General features: G+C 37.1%; 1 protein-coding gene across 1 annotated transcript in view; it reads right to left on the bottom strand.

Annotated features, from left to right (window-relative positions):
- Nucleotides 1-25,084, bottom strand: part of LOC128706526 (neuronal acetylcholine receptor subunit alpha-7-like) — a 1,070,503-nt gene that overhangs the window by 410,878 nt on the left and 634,541 nt on the right. The window lies entirely within an intron of this gene.

The following is a 25,084-nucleotide window of genomic DNA, read 5'->3' as shown; positions in this document are numbered from 1 at the left end:
GAGGGAGGAAGAAGGATGGGTAAGGATGGAATGTAGGAAAGGTTGGGGAGGGAGGAGGGGTAGGTGGGGTTATAAAAGGGAAGTGGACTATCCACTTTGGTGTAATTTGAATATGCGTGTGTGCGTATTGAGTAATTTGTAAAGAGGTTATTTTTACGAGTGGGGTATACCTCCCACCCATCAGTTGCACACTGCTATATTGTTGTTATACCAGTGTGTCAATGAACTGGAAGGTTGGTTTTGTAGAACAGTTGTGACAGCCCTCATACAACCAACAAAGGGGAAACAATAGAGGCCAGTACACAGGCGAGGCCAGGAGCTGAGACTCAACCTCTGCAACCATAAATAAGTGGGTAGAAACAGGTGTGTAAAAATAACTGAATACAAATTGATGAGTACAAATAAGTGAGTACAAATAGGCTAGAATAAATAGATGAGTGCGTCCAGTTGCTATTTCCAGCTGCCACAACCACCACATGGTGCTAGCTTCCTGCCCAGCTTGACATCTTCATATATTTAAATCCTAGGCATAGTTACACTACACTGTGAGGGACTATGGTACAGTTTTGTAAGAGAGGTTCAGTGAATTTAGGGAGGCACAGTGAAAATATTAATGAAACTGTTAATAAGCTTATAATCCTTTGTTAGGTTGCTGTTAATGAGATGGCTGAGTAAAACCTTCTGCTTCCAAGGGTAAAAGAAGAAAGAGAAGAATGCTCTGCGTTCAGTGAGAGGTAGACTTTTGATTTTTGCTATTTGCGTGAGAGGGATTGAATACCCGTCAGATTTTGAGGAGTACTATGTAAAATGGAACTGGAAATTACCTCTCAAGAACAGTACAATTTTTTTCCAAGTGATCAGTTCACTGGAAAGCTTTTTGTCTCAACATCAAAAGGTCTTTAAAATTTAAGGCGAAATGGCAAACATGTATCTGCAGGGAGGGGGGGGGGGAAGGCTAGCTATCACGTAGTTAAATGTATATTAGAACAAACGGCATACCATTCACTGATTGGTAGTTTGTGAAGACGTATATAGGTAAAGCGATGGAGCAAATGTGCCCCGACAAGGTTGCTCGTATCAGGAACGTAAGTTTACCTGTATCTACATCCCTCAGCTGCATATCACATTGATTCACAAGGCATCACATTTAAAAAAAAATTGTTTGGCACTCGATAAGATACAAATCATTCTGAACACTGTTCAACTTAATTTTGTAAGGAGCATAAATTCTAATTTTAAAATTACACTGCAGTGAGTGTGAAAAGATAGTGCTACAGGAAAAAAAAGTATTCATAACAGTGACTGAATTAACTTAACCTGAGATGGGACAACAGATGGGCGCAAGGAACATAGCGGAAAGTAGAACTGGTGTAACAGCAAGAAATAATGAAAATGTATCAAAAGTGAATGCTGAATTCCTCATGCAAATTAACTGCATTATTCACCAGCAGGCTTTGGGCAGTAAGATTCTCTGGTTCGAAAATGTGATGCGTTGTTATGCCAAGTGTGAACTTTGTCTGGCTTGAATCATCGCCAGTTTCAAAGCTTCTTGTCGAAGATGGATGCAGACTATGAGGATGTAATGTACCATGATGAAGTCAGGCACATTAGGATCTCAAACGTTCTTTTGCTGTGACTCATGTCCTTGACATCTTTCTCGTTGAGAAAGGAAGAGGTCAAGTAGTAGCTTCTGACCCTGAATAGGTTTGGTTACAATTCTTTCGAGCTTGTATTTGGCCATAACATGAGAGGGCCTTCTGCAAATGCTCAGAGATAGCTAGCTGGGAGAAACCATTGTAAATCATGCTCCATACGATGCGTAATTAAAATATTGCGGATGGAATTCATTAATTTGCAAGCCGGTGACACATTCAGAGACATTTAGAATGAAAGAACACTTGACAATTTATGCAAGCCTGTTGTAGACTTTTCAATACGTAGGAAGTTCACTGCAGATGTGTTCGCAGTCTTAAGCAGCATATGCACTTACGAACAAACATTTCCAAGGAAGAGAATCGTTAAGTTTAAGCATCGGTGAAGAGAATCTGTACAAAATTTTAAAACTGTAAGCCACAAATGTTGAATTTGATGTTAATACTCTATTAAACTGCAGTCTCAAAGATCACATTAAGATCAAGTAATTACAAAGCTTTAAGAGTGTTATGCTAATCTATTCATAACATTAAATCAAATGCGGTTAAACATTTGTATTTGTGATTATAATATCTTTAAGTTTACCTTTTCTTCGTACTGAATCTCTCCATTTTTTCAGTATAATAAAATGTGAATGAAGATTTACGCCAATCAGCTAGTTACATTAAATGTATCATTTCTGGAAGAACTGCACTGAATTGGATTCATTTATTCGTTTTATGAAGAAAATACAAATCTTTTTAATTTGCTGGTTATGTTAATTGCCACAGGAATTCATCTTACGTTTCAAATTGCTGTTTTCATTACTCATTTTACCATATACTGTGTCCCAACTATGCAGAAAGATTGGGGAGTGCTGTCTCGGCAGATAGGTGTGTGATGTATGACACAAGTCATATAATGAATGATGATAAAAGAGTAGGAGTTTTGAGAAACCTATGTAAAGGAAGTTTGTTTTTGGATTGAAAAATTAGAATGTATGGGAGTATAATGCTGCCGATGCTTGTCTGTAAGTATTATGCATCGTCTCTGAGTGTTGCAGCTAGACGGAAGCTGAAGGCAGTGGAAATGTCAAGTTTCAGATCAATGTACAGCGTAAATATTATTATGTGGAGAATAATGAAGTAGATAAGTTTCAAATGCGGTGTAATTCAAATAGTAGAAGAATAACTGTTGAGAGGATTTATTCACGTGTCATGAACAATTGTAAGTAGGACCTGAAAGTGGTATTAGGTGGTAGAGACTTGAACATCCAGCTGTCAAGTGTGAGAGCACTGTTATTGCAGTGAGAGGAGGCAGATAGTTTTCGGTATTTGACGTGCTTTTAGAATATAACAAAAGCATTATCTATGCAATGGTTAAGGAAAACCGCATTGTTTGACATGAATTTTTGAAGCTGGGAACTACTGTACAGTGACAGAGTTTGGAATGTAAAGTGGGAAACCTGCGGCTCCTTAGATCATCATAACTGTATACTGATTTCTAAATCCTTTAGAAAAGCACTCCAGGGTGATTTGAATAGACTGATGCAATGGTCGGAGAAGTGGCAGATGCAGTTTAATACTGACAAATGCATAGTTCTAAATGTTGGACAGTTAAATAACCATGCCACCTATAAACTAAATAATGAAGATCTTAATACTACTGATTCCGAAAAGGATTTAGGAGTTCTGGTTAGCAGTAATCTAAAACCAAGACAACAGTGCATTAGTGTTCGCAATAAAGCTAACAGAATTCTTGGCTTCATATCTAGAAGTATAAATAATAGAAGTCCTCAGGTTGTTCTTCAACTCTATATATCCTTGGTTAGGCCTCATTTAGACAATGCTGCACAGTTCTGGTCACCGTATTACAGAATGGATATAAATGCTCTGGAAAACGTACAGTGGAGGATGACAAAGATGATCCCATGTATCAGAAATCTTCCCTATGAGGATAGACTGAGGACCCTGAATCTGCACTCTCTCAAAAGGCGTAGAATTAGGGGAGATATGATCGACGTGTATAAATGGAAAACAGAAATAAATAAAGGGGATGTAAATAGCGTGCTGAAAATTTCCAGCCAAGACAGGACTCGCAGCAATGGTTTCAAGTTGGAAAAATTCAGATTCAGGAAGAATATAGGAAAGCACTGGTTTGGTAATAGAGTTGTGGATGAGTGGAACAAACTCCCGGGTACAGTTATTGAGGCTACAACGTTGTGTAGTTTTAAAAATAGGTTACATAAATACATGAGTGAGTGTGGGTGGGTGTGAGTTGGACCTGACTAGCTTGTGTTGCTGGGTCTCGTGCCGTGCTCCATCCTTGAGTGGAGGTGACCAGACTGGGTGGGTCATTGGGCTAATCCGGGAGGGGGGGGTCAGTGGGTTAATCCGGGGTGAGGGACATGGACCTGCTCTGCATGGGTCAGTAGGCCTGTTGCAGTGTTCCTTCTTTCTTATGTTCTTAAGTCAGCCAGGATGCGGGTAATAAAGAATACGTTTTCTTTCTCGATCATCCTGCCTTGTGATAATGAATTTTAGTTGCAAATTCTTTCATTGCTGTTGAAGCTGAAATTCAAAATTCCGTGAAAGAGCCGGTGTGTGTAGTGGAACACTGTGAACCAGAACGACCAGTCGTAACTTACCAAGAGCCGGTGTGTGTAGTGGAACATTGTGAACCAGAACGACCAGTCGTAACTTACCAGGAGATTACTATTACTAATCAACCGCTGAGTTTACCCCCAGAAAATCCTCCAACGATTACTATCTAGCGAATAAATATTGAAATGCAAATGCTGTGGCGACTTTGAAAGCTACAAAAACAACTGGTTGAAAAATCTTACAATTCACTTTACTTAAGCAGAGAGAGACTATAGAACTACAGTGACCAAGTGAGTGATGTCTTAAATGATGAGGATACATACAAAAATAAATCTGTGTACGAATGGTATATAATACCGACAAGATGAGAGTAAGACACAAGTGCAACATCTGGGTATCTTTATTGTAGACGTTTCGCCATCCAGTGGCTTTATCAATACAAATTCCAGGACATAACTTGAAGACAGTAGAACTATGTACAGAAGATGAGGTAATCAGTCCCTCAACCTAGCAGTAGGTGCGAACAGCACCATAGTCTTCAAGTTATGTCCTAGAATCTGTATTGATAAAGCCACTGGATGGCGAAACGTCTACAATAAAGATACCCAGATGTTGCACTTGTGTCTTACTCTCAAAAATAAATCTATTATTATCGCTCCCGCCGCCCGGTTTCAAATCACGTTCCCAAGATTAAACGAAAAAGTTACAGAAGTAAGAACTATTAAGAAATAAACCAGAAAGAAAATCTAAGCGTTTAGCAAGTGTGGACAAGAATTTATATGATGTTTGGGCGGGATCAGGAGAATTTACTGCTTAATAAGCAACAGCTGTGTGACCTTGAACAACAGCTGCAGACAAAACTGCAGCAAGAATAGTAATAGAACAGCAACAGCACCAGCAACATAAGTAGCAGCAGTAGCAGTAGTAGCAGCAGTAGCAGTAGTAGCAGCAGTAAAACCATAATCAGAAAAAGCAGCAGCTGCAGTAATAGCAGCAGCAACAGCTGCAGGGAGTAAATGCAACAGTACAAACAGCTGCTGCATCAACAGCAGAAAACGCGGCAGCAGCAACGGCAAGCAGCAGAAGCAGCAGCAGAAGCAGCAACAACAGCAGCTGCAACAGCAGCTACAACAGCAGCAGAAAGAACAATCAGCAGAAGCAAAACAGTAGTGCAGTGAGCAGCAGCTACAACAACAGCATCAACAACGGCAGAAGAAACAGCACTAGCAAAAATCAGCACTAGAAGAGGCAGCAGCTCTTTCAACAAAAGCATCAGAAAACATCCCCACTTAACCAGGTTATCAGTGTTTCAACACCACTGAGAACATTTACATTAACACAGAAATTTCATGTAGTCTTCACATATTTCCTCTAGGATTCGACACAATATTGTAGCTTTCAAGTATATGTATATATATATATATATATATATATATATATATATATATATATATATATATATATATATATATATATATATATATATATATATATATATGCGCAATAAGATCACAGTAAACAGGTGATTTCAGAATATGCAAAACAACCACTCTGAAAGAATAGAGAAATTCCAAGCGCTTTCGTGACTACTCACATTATCAAGGAACTATGAAAGTAAAGCATCCAAGGAAGCTATATAAGAGGTCCGGCCAGCACCTCTGGGATCTGATAGTGAGGTGCTGGCCGGACCCCTTATATAGCTTCCTTGGATGCTTTACTTTCATAGTTCCTTGATAATGTGAGTAGTCACGAAAGCGCTTGGAATTTCTCTATTCTTTCAGAGTGGTTGTTTTGCATATTCTGAAATCACCTGTTTACTGTGATCTTATTGCATATATATACATATATATATATATATATATATATATATATATATATATATATATATATATATATATATATATATATATATATATATATATCCCTAGACTTGCATTCATATTGCAAACAATACTATTTTTTATGAAGCTTGGTTATAATATATTTAGTTCAGTCGTGGATTTCCATGATACAAAGTTCTCGCCCTTGAAAATCAATAGGGTGGTAAAAATCTTTTACATGTATAAACAGCATTAGACTCTTGCCAGTTTGAGTACTATATTTATATTTGAATAAATGGTCTAAAAATCGGTAAGTTGATAGATGACATACTTATGCAACATTTGGATATCTTGGATATCAATTAAGATTGATGGCTGAACACATCAATTCCAGGCTGAGGGACTGATTACCTCAAACTCCTTGTCAATTCCACCTTTCCCTGCATTGCACTGAAGAAGCCACTGGCTGGCGATACGTTTCCAGAAAAATGATACACAAATGTTACACAAGTGTCTCATTTGTATTTTTGTTTTGTAATATTAGTTCAAGACTATTTCCAGTTTGTCTAAAAAGGAAATTTATTTCTTTACTTAAACAAGGAATTTTATAGATACAGTCATCAGCATATTTTGCTGAAATTCTTAATCAAATTGCTTTTTACTGTTCCAGAATTCTGGAACACAACTTTATTTTTGAAGTTCTTGAGCACATATGGAATATCAAGAAAGATTTCAGGCAGAACCATCATATTCTTGGTTGAATATGGTTTTTTGTCTTATTTTTAGGAGTGTAAAATTTGGGGGAGGGGGTAAATTTAAAAGATTTGTCAATGAAACGTTTTGGATACTTTTGATCTTTTTTTTTTCAATACTTCATCCATTTTTCCTAATCTATGCATTTTGGGCTGCAAATGTGCAGAGTTCTCAAGAACATGAAGGAGAATGCAGAACATTTAACTACCTCATAATGTGATGAATAATAGTATACATAGAAACAGATTTTTTTTTAAATATTTGGAATTTAAATTCTTGGCTCCCTTTGATAATTAAAACATCTTGAAATAATAATGAACTATTTTGTTCAAACTCAGCATTTAATTTTATGGATGGAGCTAGAATGTTTAATTCAAGTAGGAATTGGTGAATATCTATAGAACAGAACTCTATAGATATACATATGTTCTATAGATATACACTGTTTCAAAAACTATTTCTCCAAGGTTGATGGACTGATCACATCTTTACCTCGCCACTACTTGGGGAAGCCTACTGTGCAGGCGATACGTCAACAATAAGGGTACCTAACTTTTTCAGAGATGTCTTACTCCCAGAAAGTATAGTGCAAACCACTGACTTACCAGTGCCCTAACTCTTAGATTTCACAGAGTGTGTACCAATATGCTCTAAGTGTACAGCGACTGCCTGATCCTCCCCGCTCCTCTTCCCAATAGCCTTCCCCAGGCTGCCACTCCCATGGCAGATTGCACTTCCTTCTCCACACAACCCATGCCTCACCTGGCCATCACAGTGGAGCACATTAATTACATCTTCCACCCAACATGCACCCTCGCTGCATCCACTATGATGCATCCCCTTCACACCCTTGCTCCACCCAGCATGTCGTACCTTATTCACACACCCTAACCAGCTGGATGGATACTAATCAGGAGGAAGCTAGACGCCAAGGAAATGACGCCGCTGGCAATGTTGGAGAGGCGAGTGTTGATCGTGTTTACAGGTTTATCGCCTTAATGCTAATGGTTTCCTCCGCTAACATGGTAGCTGCCCTAGTTCAGGATGTCCTCTCGTGGAAAGTGATGACCTTCAACCACTTCAAGTACATAAATACGCTCCAATAGCTCTATTCTCATTAGCAAATATTTTAGATGCAATCAAAACAACAGCTACTAGGACTCCCCTACATATACCTAAAGTAGCCTGGAAAGTAGATGGGAACATCATAGACTTACTGTAAAAAACAAATGAAGGTTCAGCTATCCTAAATGCTCCACCGTGCCGGCAATAGATGACAAGTCACTAGCCTCGACGGTCATTAATTAATTAAGATATTTTCCCAGAGATGAGAACTTCATTCGCCTTCTCCATCAACACAAAAATGGGAAAGGCAGACTCCCTAATCGTTCCACTGACAGTAAGAAAATCAGAGTCCAAGTGAGCAAAAAACTGAAGAGGAAACACAGAGGAAGGGAAGGGGCAATCAGAATAATCATTAGAGACGATATAGTTGCCCCCAAGGATGCTGACGCTGCTCAGTCACTTAAAGAAAAGCATCTTGCCAGGGACACCAGGCTCACCAGCATGTCTAACACCCCTTACCCCAAGGAGGAACCTCTGTGTAGAAATCTGACGTTTATATGCAATTATGTTCAATTATGGAGCCAAGCTTTGGCATATCTAATAGGCTCTGCAATAAGACCTGCTATCCCCCATAAAAACTAGTCACACTGGGATGGCCCAATAGTAGAAAACAACCTCAACAATACATAAAGGAGTGTTGGGGTACAAGAAAACTCGTCTCTTGGAAGCAAGAGATCCTCAGATGAGATTTCTAATTGGTTGTCTTCAATTTCTTCCCTGGCACACGCCTCGACCCACAGACCATCCACAGTGATGTTGCTCTTTGACTTGCCATCCCTATCCTCGTCGAAACAATTCAGCAGTGCATTGTCAGACTGATTCGGTTACCATGGTTTTGTTTGTCATAGGTCCCAGTGAAAGATGGCAAAGCACAAAGAGGGTAATAACATCATGCAGTATGCAGGTCCGATGGCAACCAAAAGTACCCATATGGAATTACTTCGCAAGCCTGGACAGACGGTAAGCAGGTGATGTGGGACTGCACATATGTATCCATACTGGATGACATGCATCTCTGACACAGCAAGGAGGAAGGAGAGTCAGTTGCCAGCTTCATGGAATCCCAAAAGTATAGAAAATATAGTGAAGTTATCTATCATTATATGTTTGTTTTCAGTTTCCAAGAGCTTTGGCCAATGTGGAAAGAGAGCATCAAAGCCTATTAAAGACTTAGGTAAAAGACTCAACAAGATCTCTGTGTCGTATATCTTCTGTTACAGTGGCATAGTGCCGTGGTTCAGAGGGTTAATGTCTGTTGTCCCCTGGAAACGTGCCACAGCTCAGAGGAGCTGAGTGAGGTATTTGCAATGTAATTTTTTGACTCACATGTATAGGTACCTGTGTCCACAAACTCCTGTATTGTATAGTCCATCTTGGTACCATGTATGCATCATTTAATTAAGCCTTGTACAACATTTTTTTTATTTACTAACACACTGGCCGATTCCCACCAAGGCAGGGTGGCCCAAAAAAGAAAAACTTTCACCATCATTCACTCCATCACTGTCTTGCCAGAAGGGTGCTTTACACTACAGTTTTTAAACTCCAACATTAACACCCCTCCTTCAGAGTGCAGGCACTGTACTTCCCATCTCCAGGACTCAAGTCCGGCCTGCCGGTTTCCCTGAATCCCTTCATAAATGTTACTTTGCTCACACTCCAACAGTGCGCCAAGTATTAAAAACCATTTGTCTCCATTCACTCCTATCAAGCACGATCATGCATGCCCGCTGGAAGTCCAAGCCCCTCGCACACAAAACCTCCTTTACCACCTCCCTCCAACCTTTCCTAGGGCGACCCCTACCCCACCTTCCTTCCACTACAGACTGATACACTCTTGAAGTCATTCTGTTTCGCTCCATTCTCTCTACATGTCCAAACCACCTCAACAACCCCTCTTCAACCCTCTGGACAACAGTTTTGGCAATCCCGCACCACCTCCTAACCCCCAAATTACGAATTTTCTGCATTATATTCACACCACACATTGCCCTCAGACATGACATCTCCACTGCCTCCAGCCTTCTCCTCGCTGCAACATTCATCACCCATGCTTCACACCCATACTGGAGCATTGGTAAAACTATACTCTCATACATTTCCCTCTCTGCTTCAAAGGACAAAGTTCTCTGTCTCCACAGACTCTTAAGTGTACCGCTCGCACTTTTCCCCTAATCAATTCTATGATTCACCTCATCTTTCAAAGACCCATCCGCTGACACGTCCACTCCCAAATATCTGAATACATTCACCTCCTCCATATTCTCTCCCTCCAATCTGATATCCAATCTTTCATCACCTAATCTTTTTGTTATCCTCATAACCTTACTCTTTCCTGTATTCACTTTCAATTTTCTTCTTTTACATACACTACCAAATTCATCCACCAATCTCTGCAACTTCTCTTCAGAATCTCCCAAGAGCACAGCGTCATCAGCAAAGAGCAACTGTGGCAACTCCCACTTTATGTGTGATTCTTTATCTTTTAACTCTACACCTCTTGCCCAGACCCTCGCATTTACTTCTCTTACAACCCCATCTATAAATATATTGAACAACCACGGTGACATCACACATCTTTGTCTAAGGCCTACTTTTACTGGGAAATAATCTCCCTCTTTCCTACATACTCTAACTTGAGCCTCACTATCCTTGTAAAAACTCTTCACTGCTTTCAGTAACCTACCTTCTATACCATACATCTGCAACATCTGCCACATTGCCCCCCTATCCACCCTGTGATACGCCTTTTCCAAATCCATAAATACCACAAAAACCTCTTTAGCCTTATCTAAACACTTATATTTTTCTCTGTAAACACCTGGTCCACACACCCCCTACCTTTCCTAAAGCCTCCTTGTTCATCTGCTATCCTATTCTCTGTCTTACTCCTAATTCTTTCAATAATAACTCTACCATACACTTTACCAGGTATACTCAACAGACTTATCTCCCTAAAATTTTTGCACTCTCTTTTGTCCCCTTTGCCTTTATACAAAGGAACTATGCATGCTCTCTGCCAATCCCTAGGTACGGTACCTTACCTTCTTCCATACATTTATTAAATAATAGCACCAACCACTCCAAAACTATATCCCCACCTGCTTTTAACATTTCTATCTTTATCCCATCAATCCCAGCTGCCTTACCCCCTTTCATTTTACCTACTGCCTCACGAACTCCCCCCACACTCACAACTGGCTCTTCCTCATTCCTACAAGATGTTATTCCTCCTTGCTCTATACACGAAATCACAGCTTCCCTATCTTCATCAACATTCAACAATTCCTCAAAATATTCCCTCTATCTTCCCAATACCTCTAACTCTCCATTTAATAACTCTCCTCTCCTATTTTTAACTGACAAATCCATTTGTTCTCTAGACTTCCTTAACTTGTTAATCTCACTCCAAAACTTTTTCTTATTTTCAACAAAATTTCTTGATAACATCTCACCCACTCTCTTATTTGCTCTCTTTTTACATTGCTTCACCACTCTCTTAACCTCTCTCTTTTTCTCCATACACTCTTCCCTCCATGCATCACTTCTACTTTGTAAAAACTTCTCATATGCTAACTGTTTCTCCCTTACTAGTCTCTTTATATCATCATTCCACCAATCGCTCCTCTTCCCTCCCGCACCCACTTTCCTGTAACCACAAACTTCTGCTGAACACTCTAACACTTCATTTCTAAGCCTACCCCATACCTCTTCGACCCCATTGACTATGCTCTCATTAGCCCATCTATCCTCCAATAGTTGTTTATATCTTACCCTAAATGCCTCCTCTTTTAGTTTATAAACCTTCACCTCTCTCTTACCTGATGCTTCTATTATCCTTGTATCCCATCTACCTTTTACTCTCAGTGTAGCTACAACTAAAAAGTGATCTGATATATCTGTGGCCCCTCTATAAACATGTACATCCTGAAGTTTACTCAACAGTCTTTTATTTACCAATACATAATCCAACAAACTACTGTCATTTCGCCCTACATCATATCTTGTATACTTATTTATCCTCTTTTCGTTAAAATATGTATTACCTAACACTAAACCCCTTGCTATACAAGGTTCAATCAAAGGACTCCCATTACCATTACACCTGGCACCCCAAACTTACCTACCACACCCTCTCTAAAAGTTTCTCCTACTTTAGCATTCAGGTCACCTACCACAATTACTCTCTCACTTGGTTCAAAGGTTCCTATACATTCACTTAACATCTCCCAAAATCTCTCTCTCTCCTCTACATTCCTCTCTTCTCCAGGTGCATACACGCTCATTATGACCCACTTTTCGCATCCAACCTTTACTTTAATCCACAAAATCCTTGAATTTACACATTCATATTCTCTTTTCTCCTTCCATAACTGATCCTTCAACTTTATTGCTACCCCTTCCTTAGGTCTAGCTATCTCAGATACTTCAGATTTAATCCCATTTATTTCCTCCCACCGAAAGTCCCCTACCCCCTTCAGCTTTGTTTCGCTTAGGGCCAGGACATCCAACTTCTTTTCATTCATAACATCAGCAATCATCTGTTTCTTATCATCCGCACTACATCCATGCACATTTAAGCATCCCAGTTTTATAAAGTTTTTCTTCTTCTCTTTTTAAGTAAATGTTTTCAGGAGAAGGGTTACTAGCCCATTGCTCCCGGCAATTTAGTCGCCTCATACGACACGCATGGCTTACGGAGGAAAGATTCTTTTGCACTTCCCCATTGACAATAGAAAAAATAAAGAAGAACAAGAGCTATTTAGAAAAAATAGAAGAAACCTAGATGTATGTATATATATATGCATGTGCGTGTCTGTGAAGTGTGACCAAAGTGTAAGTAGGAGTAGCAAGATATCCCTGTTATCTAGCGTGTTTATGAGACAGAAAAGGACACCAGCAATCCTACCATCATGTAAAACAGTTACAGGTTTCTGTTTCACAGTCATCTGGCAGGACGGTAGTACTTCCCTGGGTGGTTGCTGTCTACCAACCTACCATATTACTACATAATAAAATATACCTATTTGTGTAGTTACGAACGATGTGATGGTAGAAAAAGGAGAAAAACCAGGATGTATGTATATATATACATGCATGTGCGTGTCTGTGAAGTGTGACCAAAGTGTAAGTAGGAGTAGCAAGATATCCCTGTTATCTTGCGTGTTTATTAGACAGAAAAAGAAATATATATATATGCAAAACAACCACTGTGAGAGAATAGACAAATTCCAACCGCTTTCGTGACTACTCACATTATCAAGGAACTATGAAAGTAAAGCATCAAAGGAAGGTATATTAGGGGTCTAGCCAACACCTCACTATCAGATCCAACAACAGTTAAACACCTGACGCGCGACTCATAAGAAAGGGAACACTGCAGCAGGCCCGCCGGCCCTAACTAGACAGGTCCTTCACACAACCCACAAACAAACTATTCTACCCAAGAAATAAGAAATTTAAAAAATTATTATTTGTCCAGTGTATTATTAAATTCTTCCCAAATTCTACTAATTATAAATGGATCTAATTTATATAAACCAAAGGAAATATTCACATTATTGTCAAAACTGCTTTTTATGAAACAAGATTCAATTATATTCCTGTCGACCATGGACTTGCTTGATACTACTTTCTCAACTTTTTGAAAATCATTTGGATGGTTAAAATCTCTTACATGAATAAATAGAGCATTGGAATCTTGTCCAGTTTTAATGCTATATTTATGTTGTTTTAATCTTAGTTCAAGATTTTTACCAGTTTGACCGTAATAAACTTTATCGCAAATTTTACAAGGAATCTTATAGACACATCCATCAGCATTTTGGAGGGAATTCTTTATCAAAAGTTTTTTTTACTGTATCAAGATTTTTGAATACAACTTTAATATTAAAAGTCTTAAGAAGAGAGGGCATATCAACCAAGTTTTCATGGTAAGGGAGAACCAACATATTTTTAGTTGAATAAGGCTGGTTGTCCCTTTTTGGATTCTAAAAAGTAATTCTAGCAATTTTAAAAGATTTATCAATTACATTTCCTGGGCATTTCAAATCATTTCCTATTTCATAAATTTTGGATATTTCCGCATCTATGAACTCAGGACTACAAATTCGTAAAGCTCTCAAAACATTGATTAGAAAACAGACAGTTTAACTCTATCTTGATGCGAGGAATAATAGTGGACATAGGAACAGTTATTTGTAGGTTTTCTGTAAATTTTAAATTTGAATTCATTATTACCCTTAATAATTAAAACATCTAGAAAAGGCAATGAGTTATTTTCTTCAAATTCAACAGTAAAGTTTATAGAGTGGGCTAAGCTATTTAATTTTCCAAGGAAATGGTGTATATCTACATTTTTGGGCATAAGACACAAAATATCATCAACATATCTGAACCATTTAGCTCTATTAGGGAGGATTGTGTTAAGTAACCTTGTTTCAAAAAATTCCATGTATATGTTACTAAGAACATGTGAAAGAGGATTTCCCATTGCCATACCAAATTTCTGAGTGTAAAACTTATCATTAAATACAAATTTTGCATCAACAATGCAAAGTTTAATAAGTTTAATGATAGTAGGAACTGGCAATGGTAAATCATAGTTAACGAGTTTTTCAGATAAGAAACTTAATAAATCATCAACAGGAACTTTCGTAAACAAGGAAGTAACATCAAAACTAACCATGTTAAAATCATTTAAGTCAGTTAAGGAGCTTAATTTATCAACTAAATCTATGTTGTTTTTAACATTAAAGTTAGAAATTTTGCCAACAATAGGGCTTAAAATATGAACAAGCCATTTGTATAATTTATATGAAACTGACCCTATGGAGCTAATAATTGGTCTGACTGGATTCCCTGGTTTGTGTGTTTTTATTAGTCCATACATGTAAGGTAAAGATGGATTAGTGGAAATAAATTGTTTGACTAATTCATCTTTGCCTTTCAGTAGAAGTTTTATTGTTTTATTGAAATTGCTGTTAACGGTTTCTAGGGGATTTTTTCTAAGTTTAGAATAGGTTTCAGTATCTTCTAAGAGATTATTCATTTTTTCTTGGTAATCATTTTCTTTCATAATTACTATTGGATTTATTTTGTCTGCTTTAGTAAGGCGCAAATTTTTATTGTTATTAAGTGTATCATAAGACTTAAAGAATCTTTGAGGGCAATTGGGAATGTTCGGTTTTTTACATAGAGCTATATATCATTCTTTTACTAATCTTAATTTCATTAAGGGATAAATCAGAAAATTTTTCAAATTTACAAAAGGCTTTTGCAATTTCAACATTATTAAGTTTTTTTGAAGTTGCAAAACTTGGGCCAAAACCTAGAGCAGCAGTTGAATTTTTGTCTAAAATTTCGTCTGATAAGTTAATTACAAAATTGTTATTAGCATGCTTTGTCCAATCACTATTTTCACAGTGGTTGTTTTGCATATTCTAAAATCACCTGTTTACTATTATCTTACTGCATATATATATATATATATATATATATATATATATATATATATATATATATATATATATATATATATATATATATATATATATGCAAAACAACCACTTGAAAGAATAGAGAAATTCCAAGCGCTTTCGTGACTACTCACATTATCAAGGAACTATGAAAGTGAAGCATCCAAGGAAGCTATATAAGGGGTCCGGCCAGCACCTCACTATCAGATCCCACAACGGTTAAACACGTGACGCGCGGCGAGCCAACTTGGATAGGTCCTTTGCACAACTCACCCCCAAGCTATTCTACCCAAGAAAATTTAAAAATTATTTGTCCAGTGTATTATTAAATTCTTCCCAAATTCTATTAATTATAAATGGATCTAATTTATATAAACCAAAGGAAATATTCATATTATTGTCAAAACTGCTTTTTATGAAACAAGATTCAATTATATTCCTGTCGACCATGGACTTGCTTGATACTACTTTCTCAACTTTTTGAAAATCAATTGGATGGTTAAAATCTCTTACATGAATAAATAGAGCATTGGAATCTTGTCCAGTTCTAATGCTATATTTATGTTGTTTTAATCTTAGTTCGAGATTTTTACCAGTTTGACCGTAATAAACTTTATCGCAAATTTTACAAGGAATCTTATAGACACATCCATCAGCATTTTGGGGGGAATTCTTTATCAAAAGTTTTTTTACTGTATCAAGATTTTTGAATACAACTTTAATATTAAAAGTCTTAAGAAGAGAAGGCATATCAACCAAATTTTCATGGTAAGGGAGAACCAACATATTTTTAGTTGAATAAGGCTGGTTGCCCCTTTTTGGATTATAAAAAGTGTTTCTAGCAACTTTAAAAGATTTATCAATTACATTTCTTGGGTATTTTAAATCATTACCTATTTCATAAATTTTGGATATTTCCTCATCTATGAACTCAGGACTACAAATTCGTAAAGCTCTCAAAAACATTGATGAGAAAACAGACAGTTTGACTCTATCTTGATGCGAGGAATAATAGTGGACATAGGAACAGTTATTTGTAGGTTTTCTGTAAATTTTAAATTTGAATTCATTATTACCCTTAATAATTAAAACATCTAGAAAAGGCAATGAGTTATTTTCTTCAAACTCAACAGTAAAGTTTATAGAATGGGCTAAGCTATTTAATTTTCCAAGAAAATGGTGTATATCTACATTTTTGGGCATAAGACACAAAATATCATCAACATATCTGAACCATTAGGGAGGATTGTGTTAAACAACCTTGTTTCAAAAAATTCCATGTATAGATTACTAAGAACAGGTGAAAGAGGATTTCCCATTGCCATACCAAACTTCTGAGTGTAAAACTTATCATTAAATACAAATTTTGCATCAACAATGCAAAGTTTAGTAAGTTTAATGATAGTAGGAACTGGCAATGGTAAATCATAGTTAACGAGTTCTTCAGATAAGAAACTTAATAAATCATCAACAGGAACTTTCGTTAACAAGGAAGTAACATCAAAACTAACCATGTTAAAATCATTTAAGTCAGTCAAGGAGCTTAATTTATCAACCAAGTCTATGTTGTTTTTAACATTAAAGTTAGAAATTTTGCCAACAATAGGACTCAAAATATCAACAAGCCATTTGAATAATTTATATGAAACTGACCCTATGGAGCTAATAATTGGTCTGACTGGATTCCCTGGTTTGTGTGTTTTTATTAGTCCATACATGTAAGGTAAAGATGGATTAGTGGAAGTAAATTGTTTGACTAATTCATCTTTGCCTTTCAGTAGAAGTTTTATTGTTTTATTGAAATTGCTGTTAACGGTTTCTAGGGGATTTTTCCTAAGTTTAGAATAGGTTTCAGTATCATCTAAGAGATTATTCATTTTTTCTTGGTAATCATTTTCTTTCATAATTACTATTGCATTTATTTTGTCTGCTTTAGTAAGGCGCAAATTTTTATTGTTATTAAGTGTATCATAAGACTTAAAGAATCTTTGAGGGCAATTGGGAATGTTTGGTTTTAACATAGAGCTGTATACCATTCCTTTACTAATATTAATTTCATCAGAGGATAAATCAGAAAATTTTTCAAAGTTACAAAAGGCTTTTGCAATTTCAACATTATTAAGTTTTTTTGAAGTTGCAAAACTTAGGCCAAAACCTAGAGCAGCAGTTGTATGTTTGTCTAAAATTTCATCTTATATAGCTTCCTTGGATGCTTCACTTTCATAGTTCCTTGATAATGTGAGTAGTCACGAAAGCGCTTGGAATTTCTCTATTCTTTCAGAGTGGTTGTTTTGCATATTTTGAAATCACCTGTTTACTGTGATCTTATTGCATTAATGGATACCACACGACTCTTCAGAATGTTCTCGATAAGCTTTCCTAATCATATATCTTTTGTTTCACAGTTTTCTTCTGCACTGATCAAGTCCCACAAGTTAAAAATTCGACTTAATTTTTTAAAAAATTGTTTAAATGAACAAGTTCTGCCCAAGTCTCTTTTACCCAATAGACTCCTTGGCATGAGAGATCGTCCTTTTGATGATTTTATGAGAATTATTCTTCAGAAACATATTGAAATAACTAAAATACAGGAGAAGGAAGCATTCAAAATATTGAGAAACAAAAAATACTCTTTTAATCAGGCCATTCCATCAGAATGGAAACACAGTATGTTGGATCATTGCTATAATAAACTCAGAAGAATTTGTAATGAACTCAAGAGCAAACTACAAAGAAAATTAGACATTTTAATTGAAAATAGTGATTGGACAAAGCATGCTAATAACAATTTTGTAATTAACTTATCAGATGAAATTTTAGACAAACATACAACTGCTGCTCTAGGTTTTGGCCTAAGTTTTGCAACTTCAAAAAAACTTAATAATGTTGAAATTGCAAAAGCCTTTTGTAACTTTGAAAAATTTTCTGATTTATCCTCTGATGAAATTAATATTAGTAAAGGAATGGTATACAGCTCTATGTTAAAACCAAACATTCCCAATTGCCCTCAAAGATTCTTTAAGTCTTATGATATACTTAATAACAATAAAAATTTGCGCCTTACTAAAGCAGACAAAATAAATGCAATAGTAATTATGAAAGAAAATGATTACCAAGAAAAAATGAATAATCTCTTAGATGATACTGAAACCTATTCTAAACTTAGGAAAAATCCCCTAGAAACCGTTAACAGCAATTTCAATAAAACAATAAAACTTCTACTGAAAGGCAAAGATGAATTAGTCAAACAATTTACTTCCACTAATCCATCTTTACCTTACATGTATGGACTAATAAAAACACACAAACCAGGGAATCCAGTCAGACCAATTATTAGCTCCATAGGGTCAGTTTCGTATAAATTATCCAAATGGCTTGTTGATATTTTGAGCCCTATTGTTGGCAAAATTTCTAACTTTAATGTTAAAAACAACATAGACTTGGTTGATAAATAAAGCTCCTTGACTGACTTAAATGATTTTAACATGGTTAGTTTTGATGTTACTTCCTTGTTTACGAAAGTTCCTGTTGATGATTTATTAAGTTTCTTATCTGAAGAACTCGTTAACTATGATTTACCATTGCCAGTTCCTACTATCATTAAACTTATTAAACTTTGCATTGTTGATGCAAAATTTGTATTTAATGATAAGTTTTACACTCAGAAGTTTGGTATGGCAATGGGAAATCCTCTTTCACATGTTCTTAGTAATCTATACATGGAATTTTTTGAAACAAGGTTGCTTAACACAATCCTCCCTAATAGAGCTAAATGGTTCAGATATGTTGATGATATTTTGTGTCTTATGCCCAAAAATGTAGATATACACCATTTTCTTGGAAAATTAAATAGCTTAGCCCATTCTATAAACTTTACTGTTGAGTTTGAAGAAAATAACTCATTGCCTTTTCTAGATGTTTTAATTATTAAGGGTAATAATGAATTCAAATTTAAAATTTACAGAAAACCTACAAATAACTGTTCCTATGTCCACTATTATTCCTCGCATCAAGATGGAGTCAAACTGTCTGTTTTCTCATCAATGTTTTTGAGAGCTTTACTAATTTGTAGTCCTGAGTTCATAGATGAGGAAATATCCAAAATTTATGAAATAGGTAATGATTTAAAATACCCAAGAAATGTAATTGATAAATCTTTTAAAGTTGCTAGAAACACTTTTTATAATCCAAAAAGGGGCAACCAGCCTTATTCAACTAAAAATATGTTGGTTCTCCCTTACCATGAAAACTTGGTTGATATGCCCTCTCTTCTTAAGACTTTTAATATTAAAGTTGTATTCAAAAATCTTGATACAGTAAAAAAAAACTTTTGATAAAGAATTCCCCCCAAAATGCTGATGGATGTGTCTATAAGATTCCTTGTAAAATTTGCGATAAAGTTTATTACGGTCAAACTGGTAAAAATCTCGAACTAAGATTAAAACAACATAAATATAGCATTAGAACTGGACAAGATTCCAATGCTCTATTTATTCATGTAAGAGATTTTAACCATCCAATTGATTTTCAAAAAGTTGAGAAAGTAGTATCAAGCAAGTCCATGGTCGACAGGAATATAATTGAATCTTGTTTCATAAAAAGCAGTTTTGACAATAATATGAATATTTCCTTTGGTTTATATAAATTAGATCCATTTATAATTAATAGAATTTGGGAAGAATTTAATAATACACTGGACAAATAATTTTTAAATTTTCTTGGGTAGAATAGCTTGGGGGTGAGTTGTGCAAAGGACCTATCCAAGTTGGCTCGCCGCACGTCACGTGTTTAACCGTTGTGGGATCTGATAGTGAGGTGCTGGCCGGACCCCTTATATAGCTTCCTTGGATGCTTCACTTTCATAGTTCCTTGATAATGTGAGTAGTCACGAAAGCGCTTGGAATTTATCTATTCTTTCAAGTGGTTGTTTTTGCATATTTTGAAATCACCTGTTTACTGTGATCTTATTGCATATATATATATATATATATATATATATATATATATATATATATATATATATATATATATATATATATATATATATTTGTGTGTGTGTGTGTGTGTGTGTGTGTATATATATATATGTATGTATATTCGAGAGTTCATGGTGGGAATAACCTTCTGCCTTTTTGTCCTAATCTCATCTGTCTAGAAAGGATTTGTAGCAGTATATAAATAACAAAAAAAGGTACAATACCGTGACTGGAACGATACACAAATAACGCGCCTATATATACTCTTCAGGCTCTCCTTTTCGTTAGTGTGACTTTGTAAATGGTCCAAGTCGGACCGAAACGCCGTCGTAAACTCCTCTCTTCTTTGTGCAGGTTATTTGTGTATTTGTAGCAGTATCACTGTGATTAGTTTAATCTCAGCAAATGACCTCGGTATAGACCAAAATATCATCTGTTACCTGCCATTCCCAAGCGATCTCCTTGCCCCATTTTTCTTCTGTTTTCTCCCATCTCATCTTGACATGTTAATGCAAGAGATGCCACATTAATGGTTTATGATAGCTAAATAAGCCTGAAGATCACAAATAACATTAGCATAGCTGATCAAGAAGTCAGCAGAAAAATCCGGCATTTGGCTAGGGTGCAAGAGTAAAAGCAACTCTCAAATTGGCCACAAGTAAATCACAGATAATCCTCTTGGTTCCCTCTCCCCTCACCCCATCTACTCTTCCTTATTCTCCTCTTACCCCTTCCTCATTCTTCTCCTCATTCTCCATCTCTTCCTTCCTGATCTTCCTCCTACCTCTTGCCCAGTGATCCTAGATAAGCAGAGACAAGGAGGTTACGAGGCGTCTTAACTTAATGTGTCCCATGACTACGGTACAGATGGGAGGGGAGGTAGAGTGAGGTAGGCACCACACCACCAAATGTCCCCAGAGTTAAGCTGCCAGGATCGTGCCCACCAAATTTGGAGACCCAGTAGCTTATGAGAGTTTATATGGGTAAATGAACCTAGGAAGCTGAAGGAAATGCATCTTTTTTCTTTCCATGGTAATGTTAACCAAAAATTCCGAATGGTAATATATTCTTGTCGATACAGTATATTTCATCTGTGAATCTTTGAAATGATCACTTTTTTAAACATAGTGAAGAATGAGGAATGTTGGTTAAGGTTGCCAAGGCGGAAGAATTTTCTGGGGTTTGAAATTCGTATAGTATTTGTGGGAAAATGATTTTTTGACCGACTGTGCCACTGAAAAACCTGTTGGATTATTTGGCATGGAATTAATGAGCATGAACAATGGGATATTTGCGGTGTTGATGCATATAATATTTTGCTGAGCTGCAAACTGTATTATAATGGCAAATGAGCTTTCAAATGAGCTAAGGTAGGTAACAGCTCTTAGTTTGTAAATACAGGTAACAACTCTTAACCTACTCTGTAGCAACCTTGTGTAAATGATAAATAGAAGATAGATAGATAGATAGATAGATAGATAGATAGATAGATAGAGAGAGAGAGAGAGAGAGAGAGAGAGAGAGAGAGAGAGAGAGAGAGAGAGAACACACCTGAGGGGGTGCCAGGCGTGGAACGTTACATAAACAGTAAATAGTCTGAAATGGAATGAACGCACAAGCACGTACACGCATATACACTTACTCAAATACACGCCCAAACACGCGCACGCGCACACACACATACACACACAAACACACACACACATAAACACACACACATTTCTACATACACATATACACACAAACGCACAGGCGAACACACACACACACACACAAGCACACACACACACACACACACACACACACACACACACACACACACACACACACACACACACACACATGATTCGACCGATGCAACCACAATTAGGTGAGTACACATACACATTCACAAACACACACACATACAAAGTAATTGGAGGATCAGGCAGAAATAACAGAGAAAGTGCTTCAGTGAATCAAAAAATACCTTTTGGGAAGGAAACAAGGAGTATTTGTCGAATAAGAGGTGTCAGAATGGGAACGTAAATCAAATGGTGTTCCACAAGGATCCTAATTGTAACCTCATCTGTTTCCGACATTTGTGATACGACATACTGGAGTCTACTTACCCGGAGTCTACCTTCCTGGAGTCTAGGAGTTTATTGATAATCCTTCGTATTTGTGATGGGAGGCTCTTTAATAATTTTTGACCCCGGGCACTTACCGTGTTTTCTGCACCACTGCTTTCATAGGGAGTGATTTCTGTGTGTAGATTTGAGACCAGTCCCTTTAGGGTTTTACAGGTGTAGATTGTGATGTATCTTTCTGTAATGCAGCAGTCTAAATTATCTTTGACGTTCATCCTCGCTCCACCAACCTTCCTGTTGGCCCTATCTGTGCGGAATAATTTATAGGCTTGTATACGGCATTCAGAAGGTATTTCTCTGTCTATCAGGGTAAACCAGGTCTCTGTTATAACAATAATATTTATGCTTCCTGCACATGCAATTAATCTTACCTCGACCATATTATTTCTCTCCTTTTATTAGTATAGTAGATCTTTAGGGAATTAATCACCCGTTGCCCTCTACTGTTCCACTTTGATTGTTAACCATTTCCATTTCATTTATTAGTAAGTCTGTTATGAACAATGATCTTTGAATATATCTCTGAGGTATCTTGATAATTTTTGCTGCTTTCATTCTCGTGCTTCAACCAAGTGTTTTTCACACACACACCCATACCTCTACTATCAGTTTAAAGTTCTAGACAACTCAGTAACTGCCCCTTCGACAGAGTTAGCTAATGCTCTCACTCCTGCCCCAGAGAGATGTACCCCATCCCTTGATACATATAATATTTGCCTTAGAAATTGTCACAGTTGTCAATGAATGGGACTGCAAGTTCTTTGAAGTACTTGTCTAGCCAGCAATTTAAACCAGTTGCCCTAGACATGCATTCATTGTCCATTGCTCTTCGAGGCAAAATCTTACATATAAATCTATAGCTATCCTGTACTTAACTAGCAGCTCCTGTCGCCTGCCCTCCTCAATATCGTTTCCGTCAGCACTGAGACAGATATTGGACTATATCACTAGCACCAGCTCCTGGAAAACTCACCCTCTGTCTAATCTTCTTATCCCCGTTAGAGAAGTCTGAGTCACTGACCACAAGGATATCCCTACCTTTATTAGCAGAGGGGTTAGTGGTACGTTTATCTTCACCGACCACTCAAGTACATTCGTTCCCACTTGTAACAGCTCTCAATCTGCTTATCACTGCTGATAACCTGTTTCCCTTTACTAATCCCCAACCACCTCACGTTCATTGCTGTACTTACCCGGCGAATTTTCGGTGTCATATTTTCTTCTTTGAAGAGTTGAACCTCTTCCTTCAGCACCTTGAATTAAGGCTCTTAGACACTACTGAAGCAAGTCATGGTGCTCTATAACAGCTCAGGAAGGTATGACCTCTCATGACCACTGACCTTAGAGAACTGATTACGTTATGATGTGAATTAACTGTCTTTGATACTGCTATATTCCATACCAGGTCATTATCATTAGTGAAAATAAAGTCAAGTGTGTTTTCGAGGTTTGTTGGCTCCACTATTTACTGGCTTATTGTGAATTTATTACAGAGATTCAACAGCGCCTGGGTGTGTATTTTCATCTGAGCTGCCTCCTGGGATTATCTCCACTATAACATTATTTGCTACATTCTTCCATTTTATATGATTGAAATTGAAATCACCAAGCAGCAAGATATTATTGGCTGGTGTTGGATGATTTTCCAGACGGTAATAAATTTTTAATAACGGTTCCTTGAACTGTTGGAAAGTTGCATCTGCTGGCTTATATACAGCCACAATGGCTGCAAGGAAATATTACAAGAAAATATTACAAATTGACCACGACAACCCTCAAGATTTGTCAAACAAGTAGCTACTGAAATGCCACCTTTGCAGTTCGAGGTTATGAAAATTGAAGAGAGGGTAAGGAGACCGAAAAGTAAGTAGATTCGAGAGGGATGGGGGTGGCAAGGACAACCTCTCTCAGTGATCAAGACCTAGGAGCACTCATGCAGAGTATATTGCCAGAACTACATACCAACTGAATAACCTTTGCAGCTAATGGTCATCTGGAAAATCTGTATACGACATTTATCCGGCTCATCTTGGAGTATAAAGCACCAGTATTAACCTCTCACATGATGAATCACGTAAAGAAACTGGAGAAAGTGGACAGCTATGCAAGGAGTCTAGTCCCAGAGCTAAGGGAACTGAACTATGGTCAGAGACTAATTAAACTGAATCTGATGATATTAAAAGAAAAGAGAACCAGGGAAGACGACATACTAAATACTTAGAGAACTTGATGAGGTGGACAGGGCTAGATTGTTCGAGAGGCGAGAAACGGGTATGCGAGTACACAGAAGTTAAAACACTGATGAGTCACAGGGATATCAAGAAAGTTTTCTAGAGCTTCAGGGTCTACCTGGAAGGTCTGCCTAGAGGGTATTCCGGGGATTAACACCCCCGCAGCCTGGGCCATGACCAGGCCTCCTGGTGGATCAGAGCCTGATCAATGAGGCTGTTACTGCTCGTCGCACATAGTCCAACGAATGAACCACAGCCCGGCTGATCCGGCACTGACTTTAGGTGTCAGTCCAGCTCCCTCTTGAAGACAACCAGGGGTCTATTGGTAATTCCCCTT

This window comes from Cherax quadricarinatus, chromosome 2 (assembly GCF_038502225.1).
Source record: "Cherax quadricarinatus isolate ZL_2023a chromosome 2, ASM3850222v1, whole genome shotgun sequence".
Lineage (NCBI taxonomy): Eukaryota > Metazoa > Arthropoda > Malacostraca > Decapoda > Parastacidae > Cherax > Cherax quadricarinatus.
This window is presented reverse-complemented; position numbering and strand designations above follow the sequence as displayed.